Genomic DNA, 18,380 nt, shown 5'->3' with positions numbered 1-18,380 from the left:
TTTGAGGCTAGGAATTAGCCCATTGGGAACTCAGCAGTAGCATGCTTCCATTTCTATCAGGGAAATGTAAACTGTTCCCTTGATCATTCAATTCAATTCAATAAGCATTTTCTTGGCTCCTACTATGTACCAGGCAATGTGCAAAGGTAAAAACAAAAACATTCTCTACCCTCAAGGAATTTACGTTCTATTGAGGAGTGAAGGACATTTATGAATTATTATACAGATTATAAAATGTAGCATGTATACCAAATAAATACAAAGCATTTGGAACTGGTGGAGAATAGTAACCACTGGCAAAGCCCTCCTATAGGAAGTAACACCTCATCTATGCTTGCAAGAAAGAGGTGGTGGGCAACAGGTGCAAAATGAAGCATTCACTTTCAGACACAGTCAATATGGTGATTTGTTGTTTAATTTTGTTTCAATAGACTTATGTTACAAGGAAGGTTTCTAGGGAGGGAGGGAGAGTCATTGGGAAGTGATGGTGAAGTTAAAAAAGAAAAGAGCATCAATAAAACATTTAAAAAGAAAAAATAGAAGTGAGAAATGAGGAGGGGAAGCAACAAATGGAGACAGCTTTTGCTAAGAGTTTAGCTATGAAAAAGAGGGGAGAAATAGAAAATAGCAAGGTCGAGGGATGGAATTTGATATACACATATGTATGTAAAATTCCACATATATTATGTGTGTATACACATATATATATATATATATATACGTGTGTGTGTGTATACAGTGTGTGTATCCACATATGGATAAGGGAGACCTGAGCAAGTTTATAGACAATAAGTAAGGAAACAATGCGGGGGGAGAGGGAGGAAAGAAGGAAGGAAGGAAGGAAGGAAGGAAGGAAGGAAGGAAGGAAGGAAGGAAGGAAGGAAGGAAGGAAGGAAGGAAGGAAGGAAGATATTGGAAATTAGAATAAGAGAGGGATGATTGATTGTAGGAGTAAGTAACAAGTCCGGATGGGGGAGAATGGGATCAGGGGCACAAGTAAAAGGACTACCATATCTTCATCAGAAATTGAATTTAAAAAAGAGAATATGGAGCAAGGGCAGGAGGAGGTTGTCAGGGACATTGAGATGTAGAATCGGAGAAAAGAGGGAGCATCCAATGAATGGCCTCTATTTTCTCAGTAAAGTATGAGATGAGGTCCTCTGGTGAGAGGACAGGAGCAAGGGATGGTCTGGGAGGAAAGATAGAAGAAAAGATTCTGGTGCAGTAACTGTGGAGAGTGAAATAGAGAGCCAATTAGGGAAGAGCAAAGGGACTGGTTGTCTTGCAGGGATGTTGACCTGGAAGAGGATTGATGTAACTATGAGGGTGAAGAATAGGGAGAGATGAAAGAAAAGCCCAGTCTCTGCAACTATTCTCCCAATTCTTGATAGCACTGTCAGTTCAGGTCCTCAGAATGAAACTACATCTCCCCTCAAGGATATAGGGGTAGTCCTAAGAGTGTTGGGAGCAAGGGAATGGATCTAATGTTATATCTTACAAGTACCTTCTGATGTTCTTCCTTCCCCCCAATTCATTATCAGTGATATCAGTGAACCAGATTTAATAAACTATTCAAAATGGGTATTTACCATGGTGACATAGTTGATACAAAATATTCCCTCAGCTGTGTTACCCTCTCTCATCAGCATATACATAGTCAAAGGAAAAGTGGACTCGAGCTTAGGGGGCATATGGAGCAAAAGGGTAACTCACAGCTTCTAGAAGTCCCTTCAGTGGACTGTATGGTTTTCCTCCTCATAGAACCTCAACTCTTCCTTCTTCATCACATCCTTGCAGACACTACCACCAGCCTCTACTATCCTAGGGATTCTACTGGGACACCTATATCAAGTCCAAATCCTCTGCCCCCTTCAAAGCACACAGAATCCTCCTCTAGACAAGAAGGGGAGGGAGGGAGACTGATGTCAAGTCCAAGGTCTGCATTCTCCTCCCTCCCCACTCCAAGTGATTCCTTCTCAGTGACTTGGGTAGAGGCTTCCTTTAAACAGGCAGATCTTCAAATCCTGATTCAAAACTAGCTCTCCAGGTATAAAAAAGCTCCACAGGTCATGATCAAGTCTGAATAGGCTTTCTTTCACCCAGTGACAGGTGAAATCTAGCTTTGTTTGCACCTAAATAACTCTGATTGATTTTCCCTAAGTTATAATGATAATAGCTAAAAATTATATATTGCATACTATATGCTGGGTACTATGCATAACAACAACCCTGAAAAGTAGGTGCTATTATTATCCCCATTTTACAGATGAAAAAACTAAAGCAAGCAGAGGTTAAATGACAAGTCAAGGGTCATACAATTAGTAAATTCTGAGATCTGGATTTAAATTCTGGTCTTCCTGATTCCAAACCCAACACTCCATCCATTGAGACACATAGCTACCTCTAGTCATCTTGTTTTGGCAAGTTATCTTGTCATCTTATTTTAAATGGATTGTGGTAATAGGTTGATTGATTTAACCCAGCCCTGCTCTTTTACAATTATAGCAGACTATGGTCAAATAGAGAAATTTAAGAGTTCTTGACCACAGAATTAAAACAATTGTGGGTGATGATGAAATCAAGAATATGGGCAGTCCTGAGTGTGGCAAAGATGGAAAGGAGTAAGCTGTGAGAATCAAGGGGGTCATGAGCCAGAAGACTCATGGGAGACGATATCAACCTGTATATTGAAGTCATCCAATATAAGGAGAGGAGTGAAGGTAGAGAAGAAGAAGACCGTGAGCCAATTGTTGAACTCCTAGAGAAAGGATGACCTGCTGGGCATGGAAATGCACATCTGTTATCCTTGGTGTCAGGAAGGCTGAGGTTGATGGAGCTCTTGACTTAAGTAGTTCTGAGCTGCAACCTAGTAAATCATCCAGGCCTCTGCACTAAGTTTTGTGAGCTTAGGGTGAGCTCACAGGGAGCAGGAGGAAGGGAGACACTAGGTTACCTAAGGAGAATTGAACTAGCCTAGGTCAGAAACAAGGAGGTCAAAGCTCCTACGCTGAGCACAGTGAAACCAGGACTCTAAGTAGCCCCTCTTACTTCCAGCCTGGGTAATATAGGAAGATACAATTTTGGTTAAAGATAAAGAGAGAGACAGAAACAAAGATGGAAATAGGCAGAGAAACAAAGACAGAGAGGCAGAGGCAAAGAGAGACAGAGACAGAGAATGGCCTGGAGACCAGTAAATAACTGCTGCCAACAGAGAAAACTTTAAAGGAGGGGAGGCTATAAAATTATATTAGCAGAGGAAAAGTTTTGGAAATGGCAGTGAGGAACCAAAAAGTATTCCTGTTCCTCTTCCTGCTTGACAGGTGTGGGCAGGATGAGCAGGGGTGGGAGAGGCGGATGGAAGGAAACACATCTGATACTGGAGAAGACAGCCAGGAATATAGTGTCTTTGGAATATCAGAAGACAGAAGGAAGGTAGAGAGGGATAGTTGGGCTAAAGGAAGTTTGTAAAAATAGAGTGAGGATTCCAGAAGATACAATGAAAAATGAAGGCAGAGGCAGACAATAAGGGGGGGGGGAGGGATCTGAGGTTAATGGAGATAAAAGAAAGAAGAATGGTAATAAAAATGGTTTTAAATGAGGCAGCCTATGTTTCCATGTCACCGGATTAGGAAAGAAAGAAGTTGGAGCTGGCTAGCCACAGGGTAAAGATTGGAGTGTTCACCCTCAAGAGTCCTATGGAAGGCAGAAGGCTCTGTCAGTTCTCATACACTAGAGAAGTAGGGAGATTGAACTTGGTGTCAGGCCACTCACTGCTCACAGATGAATTTCTGATAGTGAAGTCTGCTATCTGAGTCTTCAGGCCTAGAATAAGGTCCTCCAAGCAAGTGTTTGGTGACTGGAATCAAGGAATTTGGTTCTGACACCTGAGGCTGAGTCAAGTCCAACAACAAAAGCTTTAATTGTGTGTTGTATGTGTAAAGTATGGAAGATTTTTAAAAATGAGATGAAAATACTCCACCCAGAGCGTTCATGCTAGAATGGAGTTGGAAGGAAATAAAATACAATATGCACAACATTTCTGTGAGGAAGATACTATTATTTCCAGAGTCCTCAGGCGCAGCTTGATGACACAGTAGGTAAAGAGTTGGACCTGGACCAGGAATGAGTTCAAATCCAGCTTGGTTGGGTGACTTGAGAAGTCACTCAACCTCTGTCTGCCTCAGTTTCCTCAACTAGAATTTAAGATAATAATAATACATGCTTGACAAGGTTGTGGTCAGGATAAAATGAGATGTTATTTTTCGAGTGCTTAGCCCTATGCCTGGCACATACTAAGTACTTAATAAATGTGTGTTCCCTTCCTCTACCTCCCATTTTACAGATGAGGAAACTAAATCTCAAAAAAGTTAAATGATATACCAATGACCACACAGTCAGAAGGAGACAGAGGCAGGATCTGAACACCAGTACCTCCTGACTCCCAGTCCCTGTCTAATGTTCCACTATACCACGCTACCTCTTAACGATGGGATGTGGGTTTTTTCCTCTAGGAAACAGGACTTACTTGCTCTAAGGAAACAGCTTCAAGAAGCAGGCACTTCACTAAAATGTCTCACAAAAGAGAACAAGTCCCTTAGCAACTGTGCAGCAATTCCCTCATTTGCCCAAAGCTCTAATTGAAGGAGATTCTACTTACACAATGAGGCAATTTTCTCCACAATTGCAAAGGCCCCCTGAGCATCTCTGAAGCTGCCTCCTTGTTAGGCAGAAGGTGAGTGGTAACGTGCATTACAGTACCAGGCTTAGAACAAATTGTGGTCCATGGGGGCCAGAGCCAAACATGCCAGGTGGGTTGCTTCTAATTATTGCTGTAACCAAGAAAAGCCATCCACTTTAGGAAGATGGTAATGCTCAGGACAATTTAAGAAAGTTTAGAAAATTAAATTTTACCTAACCAAGCTATTGTCTATAATTGGGAGACCAATCATCCAGGTAGTTGGAAGGTGTCAACCTCCTCATCCTCTTGCCCCCTTTTCAAGAGTCCAGCTAGCAGAGGAAGATGCAGTCAGATATAAGGATAAAACTTTCCAATCATGATAGAACACATCTCTCATCTCTGATACCATGGAGGTTGAGGTTGATAGGTCTCTTGAGTTCTGAGTTGCTGTGAGCTATGTTGATTGAGTGTCCACTAGGTCTAGTCTCAATATTGTGAGCCCTCAGGAGCAGGGAGGCAACCAGGTTGCTAAAGGAGGGGTGAACCAGCCCCCATTAGAGGTAGAGAAGGTCAAAGCTCCTCAACTGATTAATAATAGGATTGGGACCTAGAAATGGCTCCTGCACTTCTGACCTAGGTTATATAGAGAGACCCAGTGCTTAAAACTAAATTTGTAAACCCAAACCAAGCCTTTCTGGTCCTTCCACAAAAGGTTGAAGGCAGAGATGGAGGAAAAGCAACAAGAGGAGAAAAGAGCATGAAAAAAGATTTGAAATTTGTTGTAACCTGAGGCTTATCTGTGGAATTTCTGTCCCCTGGCCTGACACACCTAATGGCACTTGCTTTCTGTCCCAAGGGCTGAGGAACTGAAGGTAGTTAACTTTTAGAGTTTCCTTCTGGCTCTAGGAATTTAAAACCACTATTTTCTGCAACCCTTAGGGATGACTCCAAAACAAAAGGTTCTGAAATTCATTGCCCACAGTTTCCATCTGCCTTCAGCCCTTATTCAAGTTGACCCCCTAAAGCATTGTTCACCCAACAACACAGCTTGTGAGGAATGCTCCCAAGACCCCTTCTCAGCACAGCAAATGACAAAGAAACAAAAATCGTGATGAACTTGCTCATTAATGTCAAAATGGGCCAAAAGTATTGAAGATGGGGCCAAAGACAATCCTATGCAGACCAGTCAAAAGCTAGCACATTTGGGGCCTTTGATATGAGGCCTTTGCTCTCAAAGACTCCCAAAAACTTTTTTAAAGCAAAGAAAGAAAAATCCAGGTAATTCATGTGAAATATTAATTAAAATGCAAATTAAACCGAAACAGTGTGACTTTAAAATGTGCTCTCTCAAGTTTTCATGAATATAAAGCATATGACAAGCTCCTGTTTTAAATGATCTGCATAAATGTATGATTTTGAAAAACTGCTTGACTTGAAAATCACCCACTCAGGTGGGGAACTGCAAATCTTTGACAGGAATGGTCTCATTTCAGGGGAAGGGCAAAGGGAAAGAAGGGCACGCTCCTTGAGAAAGCAGCATGGTGCGGTAAAAAGTGCCATAACTCTTCAGTAACCTTGGATTTAACTACCTTTGGCCTCCATTTCCTCTTCTATTAAATGAGGGGGGATTAGAGATCCCTCCCTACTCTAGATTTATGATCTCATCCCATTGATGATGAATTAAGGCCCTCCCCCACTGACCTGTGACTATGTAAGAGGTCACCAGAGCTTCCCTGGGTAGCCAGTCTTGAGTACATCCATCTTTTCACCTAAATGAGTTTAAAATGATACCAGAAGGTGAAGTCGGATGATCTTTTTAAAATGGCCCCAGAGATTTTGATTCATACCTTTTGGAGTATCTGGAGGGGAGGGTCTATTCTAAGGAGGGTAAGAGAAATAGGGACAGAATAAGTGTACACTGATTCCTTTGGGGACAGTGGAGGGGAAATATGGTTCTAAAATTACGGAAGTGACTCAAACCAGTCAAAAACTGTTACAACCAGCAACTATAGGGATCCAGAGATAGACGAGATCCCCAGTGGCAACAATCCCATTAAAAAGCCATTTCCGCTTCTGTAGCACTGTGAAGTTTTGACTGAGTCATTTTAACTGGCTCGGTCTCTGTTTTTCTTCCTGTAAAATAGGTATAATAATTACAGCAGGAGAAATTAATTGTCACAAGAAGTAGAGGGAACCCAGAAAGTTCCCTGATTGGCAAATATCTTTAAAATTTGCCAGGTTTTGTCTCAGTTGATCCTTACAATAATTTCTGTAGCATAGCTGCTAGTGCTAAGCCTGTTTCAGGTTGCACAGTCCCACAGATGGCAAGATAAGTTTGATTGCTGTAACATGCAAATGGAATTGGACATAATTTTTTTTCTTTGTTGTCATTTGTTGGGCATCATAGAGATATGGCTGCAGATTTAAAAAAAAAAAAACACCTCTCTCCTTTTCTATCCTTTCCTCAAAGGTTCACCTATTCTCCAATTTCCATATCTTAAGTTTGCTTATTATTTTCTTTTGTCTTTTAAGTGTGATAAATCTTGTTAATCATCTCAGTGCCCTTCTTAGGAGCACAGCTATCAGAGGAGGAAGCAGTCAGATCAAAAGAAGTTGTATCTATCCTCGTACAAATTCTCCTAAGGTGATATGAAGGCCGGGAAAAGGAAGAACCCCTCAGCCAGCAGGGAATATTACCATGCCACCTGGATCTGTGATGCCAACAATGTAGGACACTCTCCAGGGAGACATTCCTTCTGTCAATGCATATTAGCAATTTCTATCTACTTTTGGAAAGTTGTCTGGGAAACTAAGAAGTGAAGTGACTTGTCTTGGGTCACAGTGTCAGTGGTGGCAACTGACCCCAGGTCATACTAACTCTCTGTATACCAGGCCATGCTGCCTCTCCAATACAAGTACCCAGTGCTAGTATAGTGATTTGATACTCATTGATTGGCCAACAATATTTCCCAACCCAAACTTCACTTGTTCATTGTTTGGGCCCTGATGGTTCAGAGTGAGTGCAAATAGTCCAATTCTTCATGACCCCATTTGAGGTTTTCATGTAAAGATACTGGAGTGGTTTGCCATTTCCTTCTTGCAATGCCAATAATTTGACCAAGGTTACACAGCTTTTTGAGGTGAATTGAGGTTGAGAATTCAGGTCTCCTGCCTCCTAGCATGGTACTTTTTATGTAAGGACTAAAATAGAAACCATACCAAATGTCCTTATTTCTTAACGAATATTCACATTTTTCACTCAATTAGTTACCCATAACCCTTAGGTATTGTAGTATCTTGTACTTGTTTCTTGGTACTACTTGTACTAATTTTAAGTATATTAAGTAAAGATGTTATTTAAAGAGTATTTTAAGACTCCATAAATGCTACCTTTACCTATAGGCTCAATTCCAAACAAATATTGACAAAACATCGCCATCCTTGTATTCCAAGAAGGCTCTTCAATATATGTAATATTTTATTTTTTCCAATTACATGTCAAAACAAGTTTTGACATTTTTTAAACTTCCAGTTCCAAATTTTATTCCTTCCACCCTTCTCCTCCCTGAGATGGTGAGCAATCTGATATAGATTATGCATGTGCAATCATGTAAAACATTTCCATAGTAGTCATTTTGTACAAGAAAACTTGGAGAGAGAGAGAGACAGAGAGAGAGAAAGGAGAGGAAGGGAGAGAGGGAAGGAGGAGGGAAGGAGGGAAGGAAGGAAGGAAGAAAGGAAGGAAGGAAGGAAGGAAGGAAGGAAGGAAGGAAGGAAGGAAGGAAGGAAGGAAGGAAGGAAGGAAGGGAGGGAGGGAGGGAGGGAAGGAGGCAGGGAGGGAAGGAAGGAAGGAAGGAAGGAAGGAAGGAAGGAAGGAAGGAAGGAAGGAAGGAAGGAAGGAAGGGAGGGAGGGAGGGAGGAAGGAAGGAAGGAAGGAAGGAAGGAAGGAAGGAAGGAAGGAAGGAAGGAAGGAAGGAAGGAAGGAAGGGAGGAAGGAAGGAAGGGAGGGAGGAAGGGAGGGAGGGAGGGAGGGAGGGAGGGAAAAGGAAAAACAGTATGTCACAGTCTGTATTTAGACAATATCAGGTCTTTCTCTGGATCATGTTTTATCATAAGTCCTTTGAGATTGTCTTGGATAATTGTATTTCTGAGAATAGCTAAGTTATTCATAGTTCTTCATCTCACAATATTGTTGTTACTGTGTATAATGCTGTCCTAGTTCTATTTACTTCACTTTGCACCAGTTCATGTAAGTCCAGGTTTTTCTGAAATCATCTTTCTTGTTATAGAACAATAATATATCATCATAGTCATAGTACCACAACTTGTTCAGTCATTCCCCATTTGATGGGCATCCTCTCAATTTCCAATTCTTTGCCACCACAAGAAGAGCTACTACAAACATTTTTGTACAAATCAGTCCTTTTCCCTTTTTTATCTCTTTGGGATATAAACCTAGCAGTGGTATTACTGGGTCAAAGAGTGTGAACAGTTTTATAGTCCTTTGAGAATAGTTTCAAATTGTTCTCCAGAATGGTTGGATCAGTTCACAATACCACCAACAGTGCATTAGTGTTTCAATTTTCCCACAACCCCTCCAACATTTATCATTTTTCTCTTTGTCATATTAGCCAATCTGATACATGCGAGGTGGTACTTCAGAGCTGTTGTAATTTGCATTTCTCTAATTAATAATGAGTTAGAACATTTTTTCATATGACTATAGATAGCTTTGATTTCTTTGTCTGAAAACTGCCTGTTCCTATCTTTTAACTATTCATCAATTAGGGAATGACTTATATTTTTATAAATTTGACTCAGTTCTCTGTGTATTTGAGAAATGAGACCTTTATCAGAGATACTTGCTACAAATTTTTCCCTAGTTTTCTGCTTTCCTTATAATTTTGGTCACAGTTTACTTTGTGCAAAACCTTTTCAATTTTATATAATCAAAATCATCTATTTAGCATTTTGTAATGCTCTCTACATCTTGTTTGGTCCTAAAGTCTTCCCTTATTCGTAATCCTGACAAATAAACTATTCCATGCTCTCTTAATCTGTTTATGGTATCACCCTTTATGTGTAAATCATGTACCCATTTTGACTTTACCTTGGTATACGGTATGAGATGTTGGTCTATACTTAGATACTGCCATATTGTTTTCCAGTTTTCCCAGCAGTTTTTGTCCCAAATGATTTTTTGTCCCAAAGGTTGGATCTTTGAGTTTTTCATAATCTTGGTTATTGTGGTCATTTACTGCAATATATTATATATCTAATCTATTCCATTGATTCACTACTCTATTGTTTTAGAACAATAATATATCATCATAGTCATAGTACCACAACTTGTTCAGTCATTCCCCAGTTGATGGGCATCCTCCCAATTTCCAATTCTTTGCCACTACAAAAAGAGCTACTACAAACATTTTTGTACAAATCAGTCCTAAGCTAGCACTTATTAAACATCCACTGCATGCCAAGCACTTTGCTAAACACTTTACAATATTACTTCATTCAATTTCACAATAGCCCTGGGAGGTAGGTGTTATTATTATTGTCCCCATTTTCCAATTGAAAAAACTGAGTCATACAGAGATTAAGTGATTTACCCAGCATCACAGAGCTAGTAAGCATCTGAGGCTGGATTAGAACTCAGGCCCAGCACTTCTGCACTATGCACACCCAGCCTTCATTAGTGACTACCATAATATGGTATGGCTGGGTTTTCTTGGTGAAACTATTCAAATCAAGTCCTGATATCCAATTCAATGTGCGATTATTAATATAGATCAGAAACACCTGTCAAATAATAACTGCATTTAATTAAGACATGAATCTATTAGGAACTGAATCAAGAGGTGAAACATTCTCAGTACCCATGCCCAAAGGGCTGTGAATCTCCTAAACCCCCAGGCAAGTTACAATCTAAGTTCTCTTTCATCCTTCTAATTCAGCAGCATAGTGGGAGGGTACAGTCATTGTAGAGACCACTTAAAATAAAACATGATCCTTCCATTTTTCCTTGACTCCATAAACTACCTGAGATGTCCCTTGCATGATAATAACAATGATAAAAATAAGGCTATTTCTGAACAACAGGGTCCTGGGTTAAAGTTAGCATTTCTTTCTTCTCTGGATCCTTGCCTCTCTTCATGATTTGAGTACTTCAAAGACTGGTGCTCTCCAAGATTAAAAGAGGAAACAAGCATAGTCCCCTTTCTACACTCAGCATTCTTCCCTTCCCACATGAAACCGGTGCTCTCAGCTGTTTCTCCCACTAGTTTCATTTTTTTGACTCTCATTGCAACCTGGTTGTTGGTAGGGTCTTAACTAGAGACAAAGTCTGACAACTAGCCTTTCCTTCTTTCTATGCTCGTCCCTGACTCTGAAGGTAACTTTCACGCTCAGGCTCCTTAGAAAGTGACTTTAGAGATTCCAGGTTTTACAATAAAACAAGAAACTTTTGGATCATGCAGTATAAAACAAACATATTAGACATGCATAGATACTCCTCAACAATAAGGACATGATACCACATTGCAGTTCTGTTTTTACAGTGGCCAACAAGAAAATGAGAATTCTTAGAATCATGGTTCAGTACTTTCCCCAGAAGACCCATCCATCAGGTCTGATTCATGAGAAACTAGGACTGTCTCAGCCAACTGGCTATGCCAGGCCCACCCTCTTCTGATGCTTAAGGGAAGCCCACTTTTTCAAGCAGAGATCATAAAATTCCAAATTACTGCAGTGAGAGAAGCCATTTGGTCACTGAAGAAAATAAAGGAGATTTTGTTATTTGGGGATCTAGTTCCTTTGTAAAACCATGCTAGGCAGCTGCATTGTAAAAAGTCATTGTTCTAATAAAGTTGTATCCATTCTGTAAATTCTGAATGCCTCATTTCAAGTAGGACATCAGCCAAAAGTCTTCAAATGCACCTCCAGTTGTTGCTCTGTCATCTGTTGGCTGATGGTTTTTTGTTTTAAATCTTCTTAAAATAGAAAATCAAGCAATGGGGCATCATGTTTCATAGATCAGGTTTTTATCTGGGAGATTTTACAACCCAATTTCCTCCTCCCATTTTTTGCTCCACTGGGGCCATGTATGAGAGGCATACACTAGGATAACACCATAGCTCCATTTGTTTCTCTTTTGTTACCACATAAAATCTCAGTTACCATTCAGAGTTCCCATCAGCCCATACCTATGGAATGAACTTTTATCCACTTCCCCATTTCATAAGTTCAATTAACTAAAAAGGAGCTAGTGTTTAGTATGCATGAAAATGCTTATGGAATGAAAATCTTTTGCCCTCTGAAAAACTTTGTGGCAATCCAAGAAGGAAAAAGAAAATAGACATATAATCTGGTACTTTAAAAACCAAAAATCTTTTGGTTGGTCAAGAGACTTCCACTCATAGTAGTCTTTATGAGGCCATTTGTGAAATGAGCTCTTATGGAAAACTAAGTGATCAACCATTTAAGCATTAAGTTTAAAGGAAATTTTAATCCCAAAGGTATTGGTATTTCTTTAAGAATGATGATCAGTGAGGACTCTGATCAGGAGTTGCTAATAAAATTTTTGTGAGGAAAATAAAAATTGGCTTCAGCGAAATGAATGAATGGACTTTTGATGGTGAGGTGCCACTGCTGCCCAGGTACCTAATAAACACTGCTTGTTGATGAGGGTGAGGTGCTGGCAGTCTCAAATTTACCCCAATCATTATTCACTCTGTTCTACAGCTGAGGGTGCTCCCCTCAGAAGTTCTTAAAAGGTTGATTACCTTCTTTACCTAGCTCTATTTCCCTTTGGTGATTTCCAAGACTCTTTCCATTATTGTAGAGGTATAGTATATATGGATTTATCCAGTACTTCTAACTCATTGTGCCCTTATCCACTGGGAGAGTGCCACCCTCTTTCCTTCCTTGTCTGTTAATGGTGTTGATCAGCATGACTTGATGGAGTCAGTCACATAAACATGACTTAACTACATACAGCTCTTTGCCCAGAGCCATAGGAGCTAAGAAAGAAAAACCAAATATATTAAAAACAACTGTCAAGTAGGCAGGGCACCTACAACTCCACCCACAATCTAAGAATTCAAGACTCAGCTTTAATATTTCACTTCTCATCTCCCTCTCCCTGCTCTTGATATTGACTAGATAGGGACCAGCATTAGTCACTCAACTTGGGTCCTACCTTTCAGTGTATTCTAGGTACTTTTGGCTACCATCAAAGTTTCTTCATTTCCTCATTGCTTCTCCTCAACTTCACTTATGGTGATGTGGATGCCTTAGCCCCTAACCAGTTCCTGATGTTGCTGCTTTTCCACTAGCTCCTCTTCTTTACACCAGAAAGTGAAAATGGGAGCATCTCCATAGGACATGAACGGTAAGTGTCCAATCCTGTCCAAGGGCTTGATGTACAAGCATACTATGCCTTCTCTATTCTGGTTGTTTCTTTTCAAGTTTTCATCATAGGATCATAGTTTTACATCAGGAAGGAAGCCTATAAGTCAATGAGTCCACTCCTATGATTTCACGTAGGAGAAGCTGAGGCATTGAAAGGTTAAGTGACTTACCCAGGGTTCATACTACCCACATCCTAACCCATTCTACCCTGCCATCTTCTGCTCTACCACTGCTAATATTGAAATCTGTAGCAGGTCCAACCATGCTTCTTTACCTGGCCCATCATTAGCCCTGTTTTGATGTATGTACCTTCCTTCCCCACTTCCACCTCACTATACCCACATATACTTTCTCCATCTTGCTCTGAGAACTATAATTAAACCAAATAAACATTGCTTCTGGCAAGGGAATGTCAATCAACTGCCCTGTTTTTACACTCACCATCCCTGTGACTTCCCAGATAAAGTACCCTTATTTGACTAGATTTCCCCATATATGTTGTCTCTTCCAATAGAGTGTAACCTCCTTGAGGTCTTGTATTTGTATCCCAATGATTAGCACAGTACCTGGCATAAAATCAACACTTAATGAATATTTTTTCATTCACATGCTTTCCTCTCTGAGTCAGCCCCAATCCTAGGCTACTTCACAATAGGCACAGTTGCTCCTGTCCCCATCCCAGTATCTTCCATCTACATGCACAAACTTTGGCTCATACCCAGCCAAAAAGCGCAAGTGCATATGTATTTGTACATGTGTGTATCTATGCTGCATACCTTGGGAGAGGAATAGTATCCTTATCTATATACAAGTATTATCCCATCTCAAGGGCAACTAAGTGACACAGCAGATAGAGCACTCACGTCTGGAGTCAGAAAGAACTAAGTTCAAATCAGGGCTCAGATACTTACTAGTTGTGTCACCCTGGGCAAGTCACTCAACCCTGTTTGCCTCAGGTTCCTCATCTATAAAATGAGCTGGAGAAGGAAATGGCAAAACACTCCAGTATCTTTGCCAATAAAACCTCAAATGCGCTCATAAAGAGTCAGACACAACTGAAACAACTGAACAACAGACTAAGTTCAATGAGCTCACAACTAGTATTTTTGTCTTTCTATCTCTATGCCTTGCTAACAATAGGTAATGAATAGATCATAGGGACATAGATTTAGAGTTTGAGAGGGCCTTAGAGGCCCCTCATTTTATAAAAAGAAAATAAGAACTAGAGAGTTTAAGTGACTTGTCCAAAGTAAAATAGCAGATTTGGTATTAGAACTCAGGACTTCAGGGTCCAAATTGTACCATACTATTTATGGAATTCTGTTGAGTTGAAGACTGACCCTTTGTAAAATCAGATCTCATTCCAAGCAAAATTTTTGGATTTAGCAGATCTTCTTACACATGAAAATTCTGTGTTTTCACTATTGCAACTGCAGTATGGAAATTAATAAGAATCATGTCAGTGCAAAAGATTGGGAAACATGAATTAAATTTCACTGAATTTTCTTAATTATCCCTGTAAAAATGAAGGAAAAGTACTTAAGGCAAAGTGCTTTTCAATTTTCTTCAGAGCTCAAAGATTAGAGATGTAGGATGAAGTTCTTAAAAAACATCCTAGACTTGTAAGTCTTGGAAATGGATTGATTGAAAAACTAGCCTGAGGTGGGTAGAAAGTGATAGAGTTGATGAAGATGCTGATGTTGAACAGGGAAAAAAAACCTGTGACAAAGAAGGATGTTTGTGTCATGCCAGAAGCAAAAACTGGTGTCAAATTAACAGCCTGGGTATCAAATATTTAGTGGGCACTTTGCAGAGCATCACCAGGTGGCTTAGTGAGTGCATATCTTACTGTACAGTTGGAGAGGCTGAGTTCCAGGCAATAACAGGAAAGGACATGGTCAGCTAGTGTAAGCATTTGAATCATCACTCTTTGACCTATAGTCAGGTAGATCAGGTGATTAGGGAACAGTGGTAAATGTGGACGGGGACACAACTGTCATCTCTGGGAAGGTTCATTACCTTTACTCTGTTTCATTGTCAAAAACTGCATCCCTGAGCCCAGTTACCAATTTCCAAAGTAGGTGATCATAATCTAAATAGGGTAGTATGGATGATTCCATTCAACGCATACTTGCTTTCATTGGGGGAAGTAGAAATTCCTTTAGTAAATACTGCAGTGTCTAGAAATGAGTGTTTCAGTGAGGAAATTTTAATAAAAATTCAGGGAAACTTAATACCTTCTAAGAGATAACAGAAATCTTTTCTAAGACGCTCACTGGAGCCAGAGTCACTCCTAAGGCATGGCCATCCTATAGTTTTCAGAGGGGAGCAAGTAAGTGGAGTTATCCATATCAAAACCTATGACAATAAGGCAGATGGATCTCACATTTAAAAACATTGGCACTAAAAATTCATATTTACAAAACCAAATAATTTCTAAGTGTACTCAATTGAATTTTTGATCTCACTAATGTGAGTCCTCCCTCAAGCAATGTAGATGACAACGCATTCATGCCTATCCATTCTGTGTAACACTTAACCATATTCCTGTAGGAGAGCTACTCAACATTTTCAGTGCCTTCCTCACTTTGTCTTGACAACATAAGGATACTAATGGAACAAACCAGTTATCCAGTGGCCCCTCGATATAACCAGGTTATCAGCCCGTCTTCTTTTCTATTCATACATTTCTTTGCCAACATTCTTTACTCTTCCTTAAAAATTCTTTATTTGTAAAGTGTTCATTATTATAATGTGTTCAAATCTGTTCATACTCATCATGTACCTCTCCATTGCTTTTGGGTGATTCTTGACTTGATTTTTTCAGAGCCTATAACATTAATTACTTCACATGTCTCATTCATTACTAGAAAAGTGCTTTACCAGCTTCCTCTCAATCATAAGCTGGATCCTACCTTTCTTAACAGATGGTGATAAATATATATATATGCATACACACATATACACACATGTATGTATATATATACATGTGTATTATGTATATGTATTATATGTGTTATATTGTCATGGTATGTTAGATCATATTACATATATTATATATAGATGTGTATGTATTTAATATATATAAAAATTTTATATATATAAAATATGTTAAAATATATATAAAAATCCAAAGATAAGAACATCATTGACCTCCTTCATATATTACCCATTTATATGTTTATATACATTACATAAAGCATTCACAACTTGCATTACTAAAAAATAAAAATGAAAACCTATAAGCCCTTACAAGAAAATAATATGTTGACTAAGAAGCAAACGGCTTCAGGGATGTAAGTTGCAACTTGTCAAATCAGTAATTATTGATCAAGCTTCCAGAAAGCACTATAATTTACTACTGTTGTGGAGTATCACAAGGCCTTTGACTCAGTTTCACATGCAAGGATTATTCACACACTTCAAATATACAAAATAGATGCAGGTGTATTTAGAATGCCAATGTATTTGACATTTGCATGGGAAAGTATTCTGTACTCAAAACTTGATACTAATATAAGTTTTTTTAAAACTCAGTTAAAAGGTAGAATTTTTCAGGAAAACAATTTAACTGTATTATGGTTCTAAGTCTCAATTTCATCATGTATCTCTGAGAAAGAAGTAGGTATGTCTTCCAAATTAAAGAAGGTATCAAACCAAAACATCTTGTTAGCCATTTGACACATACATGGAATCACAGAAAAAATAAAAGTATTCTTCCTCTCATGCAATCTTTATCCAATGATATTAAAATGTAATTTGGACTTAATAGTGTAAAATTCTAAACATACTTTTAAGAAAGATAGAGACTGAAGACCCTAAACTTGAATCTGAAGATCACATTGTACCAATAAAAAAAAATACCTAAATATACTTTAGTTTCCTCTTGACAAGACCTATTGTGCATAAAAATACTAAGCAGGAGACTGAGACTTAATGTTAAGAGATTTACTGGCATCTTGAAATCAAAACTAAATAGACAGAATACATTTAAGGAAATTAACATATGCCAATTTCATATTTAATGTACACCTTCAGAAATATAAAATGGACTATAACATATAACATCTTATCTAAACCCATACAATATTAACAAAGAATAGGACCCATCATTCTAAGGCAGTTATAGAAAAATTAACATTTCTTAGCCAAAAAGGAGGAAAAGGATGCATAGGTATTCACAGAACACATGATGAATAGGTCAGAAGCCTAGAGAAATTCTTTTTCAAGTAAATAGACATCATTTCATAAAGCAATAGTAAACATTGGTAACTGGTATAAATCATTTATTTTGTCTAATGGAACCAAAGATATCTTACCTATAGATGGAAACTATGAAATAATTAAAATCCTAAAGTGGAATCAAAAGGCCCTTCACGTTCATGGGCATCATCCTCATGAACTTAGTCAATAAAAGTTGACAAAGATGAATTTAACAAATGACTGAGTCTTGGCTTTATGAAAATGAGGGATGGATAAGGCTTATGATGACAACTCAGGACCAAGTCATTACCTCCAGAAACTATTGAAGGGTAATCCTTAGCAGCTTAGACTCACAAGTCAGTGCAGATTATGCAAGGTAATAGTGGAGACTGTACAGCACATCCGTATAGACTATAAAAGTTTAATACCTTCTTCTGAATATGAGCAAGATATGATCTGGTGGATAAAATATATTCAGAGGCTATTTTTCATGGAGTGACATGACAAATCCCTATGCTAGAATTGCAGAACTCAAAATTTACTGAAAAACACAAGCAATAAACTATCCTGGAATAGGACCATTATCAGAATGAAGTGTTGCTCACAATTCCTAGATACAATAATGAATTGTAAAAACTTACATGGAACAATTTTAATAGCTTTTGCCATTCTCAAAACTCAGTTCTCAAAGTTTATAGTGCTCTGAATGACAAAATGGACAGCTTTAGAGAAAACTGGGAAGACTTGTACAAATCAGCAGAATGAAGTGGGCAGAACCAAGAGAATAATGTATAAAATAACATTATAAGGAAGCACTGCTTGGAAAATCTTTGGAACTCTGATCAATGCAAAGATCAACCTCAATTCCAGAGGACTGACGGTGAACCATGATACACGGCTACTGATCAGAGAGGTGATGGATCCAAGATGCAGAATAAGACATCCATTTCCAGAAATGGCCATTACAGGAATTTGTTTTGCTTAACTGTGCATATTTGTTACAAGGGTTTTGGTTTTTTTTTTCTTTTTTCCCATTAAAGGGAGGAAGAAGAAAGATAGGAATATGTTAGGAGGGGAAAAATAGAAA

At 38.8% G+C, this 18,380-nt stretch overlaps 1 pseudogene; it reads left to right on the top strand.

Moving 5' to 3' along the window:
* The first annotated feature begins 968 nt into the window (after positions 1-968).
* LOC140507898 (ornithine aminotransferase, mitochondrial-like) overlaps positions 969-18,380 on the top strand; it is a 29,935-nt pseudogene continuing 12,523 nt past the window's right edge.

The sequence above is a fragment of the Notamacropus eugenii genome, chromosome 5 (genome assembly GCF_028372415.1).
Source record: "Notamacropus eugenii isolate mMacEug1 chromosome 5, mMacEug1.pri_v2, whole genome shotgun sequence".
In the NCBI taxonomy this organism is placed as follows: domain Eukaryota; kingdom Metazoa; phylum Chordata; class Mammalia; order Diprotodontia; family Macropodidae; genus Notamacropus; species Notamacropus eugenii.
This window is presented reverse-complemented; position numbering and strand designations above follow the sequence as displayed.